This window comes from Carassius gibelio, chromosome A19, assembly GCF_023724105.1.
Source record: "Carassius gibelio isolate Cgi1373 ecotype wild population from Czech Republic chromosome A19, carGib1.2-hapl.c, whole genome shotgun sequence".
NCBI classification, from domain to species: domain Eukaryota; kingdom Metazoa; phylum Chordata; class Actinopteri; order Cypriniformes; family Cyprinidae; genus Carassius; species Carassius gibelio.
The window spans coordinates 1,755,001-1,757,500 of NC_068389.1; the positions used below are offsets into that span (position 1 = coordinate 1,755,001).

General features: G+C 39.1%; 1 protein-coding gene and 3 pseudogenes across 1 annotated transcript in view; all 4 read left to right on the forward strand.

Moving 5' to 3' along the window:
* The window catches only part of LOC127936650 (uncharacterized), a 119-nt pseudogene extending 3 nt beyond the window's left edge, over nt 1–116 (forward strand).
* The window catches only part of LOC127934946 (E3 SUMO-protein ligase ZBED1), a 157,632-nt gene that overhangs the window by 134,069 nt on the left and 21,063 nt on the right, over nt 1–2,500 (forward strand). The gene's annotated exons all lie outside the window — the stretch shown is intronic.
* Nucleotides 1,126–1,244, forward strand: LOC127937442 (uncharacterized; annotated as a pseudogene).
* Nucleotides 2,318–2,436, forward strand: LOC127936014 (uncharacterized; annotated as a pseudogene).

Sequence of the window (2,500 nt, forward strand, 5' to 3'; positions counted from 1 at the left end):
TATGGCCATACCAGCCTGGCTATGCCCGATCTTGTCTGATCTCGGAAGCTAAGCAGGTTTGGGCCTGGTTAGTGCCTGGATGGGAGACCGCCTGAGAATGCCAGGTACTCTAAGCTATTTTGAAATTTTTCACTTAGTATATAATAATTTTGCCAAAAAATAGAGTCAATGCCCGATCTCTGAATATAAGCAGGTTTGCGCCAGGTTAGTACATGGATGGGAGACTGCCTGGGAATATCAGGTGCAGAAGAAGAAGTCAATGCCCGATCTCTGAATCTTAGCAGGTTAAGGTCTGGTTAGTACTTGAATGATAGACCGCCAAGGAATACCAGGTGCTTTAAGCTTTTGGAATTTTTTCACTTAGTATATAATAAATTTGGCAAAAAATAGAGTCAGTGCCCGATCTCTGAATATAAGCAGGTTTGGGCCAGGTTAGTACATGGATGGGAGACTGCCTGGGAATACCAGGTGCTTTAATTTTTTGGATATTTTTCACAAATTATATAATAATCTTGCAAAAAAAAAAAAAAAATAGAGTCAATGCCCGATCTCTGAATCTTAGCAGGTTTAGGTCTGGTTAGTACTTGGTTGAAAGACCGCCTAGGAATACCAGGTGCTTAAAGCTTTTGGAATTTTTTCACTTAGTATATAATAAATTTGGCAAAAAATAGAGTCAATGCCCGATCTCTGAATATAAGCAGGTTTGGGCCAGGTTAGTACATGGATGGGAGACTGCCTGGGAATACCAGGTGCTTTAAATTTTTGGATATTTTTCACGAATTATATAATAATCTTGCAAAAAAAAAAAAAGAAGAAGTCAATGCCCGATCTCTGAATCTTAGCAGGTTAAGGTCTGGTTAGTACTTGAATGATAGACCGCCAAGGAATACCAGGTGCTTTAAGCTTTTGGAATTTTTTCACTTAGTATATAATAAATTTGGCAAAAAATAGAGTCAATGCCCGATCTCTGAACAAAAGCAGGTTTGGGCCAGGTTAGTACTTGGATGAGAGACCGCCTAGGAATACCAGGTGCTTTAAGCTTTTGGGGTTTCTTTCCTACTTTTATAATGTACTGGCGAGTAGATTGGCTGATCTTTAAATAGCCTTCTCTTTGCAGCAGTCTTCGCTTAGGGCCATACCAGCCTGGCTATGCCCGATCTTGTCTGATCTCGGAAGCTAAGCAGGTTTGTGCCTGGTTAGTGCCTGGATGGGAGACTGCCTGAGAATGCCAGGTACTCTAAGCTTTTTTGAAATTTTTCACTTAGTATATAATAATTTTGCCAAAAAATAGAGTCAATGCCCGATCTCTGAATATAAGCAGGTTTGCGCCAGGTTAGTACATGGATGGGAGACTGCCTGGGAATATCAGGTGCTTTAAATTTTTGGATATTTTTCACGAATTATATAATAATCTTGCAAAAAAAAAAAAAAAAAAAAAAAAAGAGTCAATGCCCGATCTCTGAATCTTAGCAGGTTTAGGTCTGGTTAGTACTTGGATGAGAGACCGCCAAGGAATACCAGGTGCTTTAAGCTTTTGGAATTTTTTCACTTAGTATATAATAAATTTGGCAAAAAATAGAGTCAATGCCCGATCTCTGAATATAAGCAGGTTTGGGCCAGGTTAGTACATGGATGGGAGACTGCCTGGGAATACCAGGTGCTTTAAATTTTTGGATATTTTTCACAAATTATATAATAATCTTGCAAAAAAAAAAAAAAAAAGAGTCAATGCCCGATCTCTGAATTTTAGCAGGTTTAGGTCTAGTTAGTACTTGGATGAGAGACCGCCAAGGAATACCAGGTGCTTTAAGCTTTTGGAATTTTTTCACTTAGTATATAATAAATTTGGCAAAAAATAGAGTCAATGCCCGATCTCTGAATATAAGCAGGTTTGGGCCAGGTTAGTACATGGATGGGAGACTGCCTGGGAATACCAGGTGCTTTAAATTTTTGGATATTTTTCACGAATTATATAATAATCTTGCAAAAAAAAAAAAAAAAAGAAGAAGTCAATGCCCGATCTCTGAATCTTAGCAGGTTAAGGTCTGGTTAGTACTTGAATGATAGACCGCCAAGGAATACCAGGTGCTTTAAGCTTTTGGAATTTTTTCACTTAGTATATAATAAATTTGCCAAAAATTAGAGTCAATGCCCGATCTCTGAATATAAGCAGGTTTGGGCCAGGTTAGTACTTGGATGAGAGACCGCCTAGGAATACCAGGTGCTTTAAGCTTTTGGGGTTTCTTTCCTACTTTTATAATGTACTGGCGAGTAGATTGGCTGATCTTTAAATAGCCTTCTCTTTGCAGCAGTCTTCGCTTATGGCCATACCAGCCTGGCTATGCCCGATCTTGTCTGATCTCGGAAGCTAAGCAGGTTTGGGCCTGGTTAGTGCCTGGATGGGAGACCGCCTGGGAATGCCAGGTACTCTAAGCTATTTTGAAATTTTTCACTTAGTATATAATAATTTTGCCAAAAAATAGAGTCAATGCCCGATCTC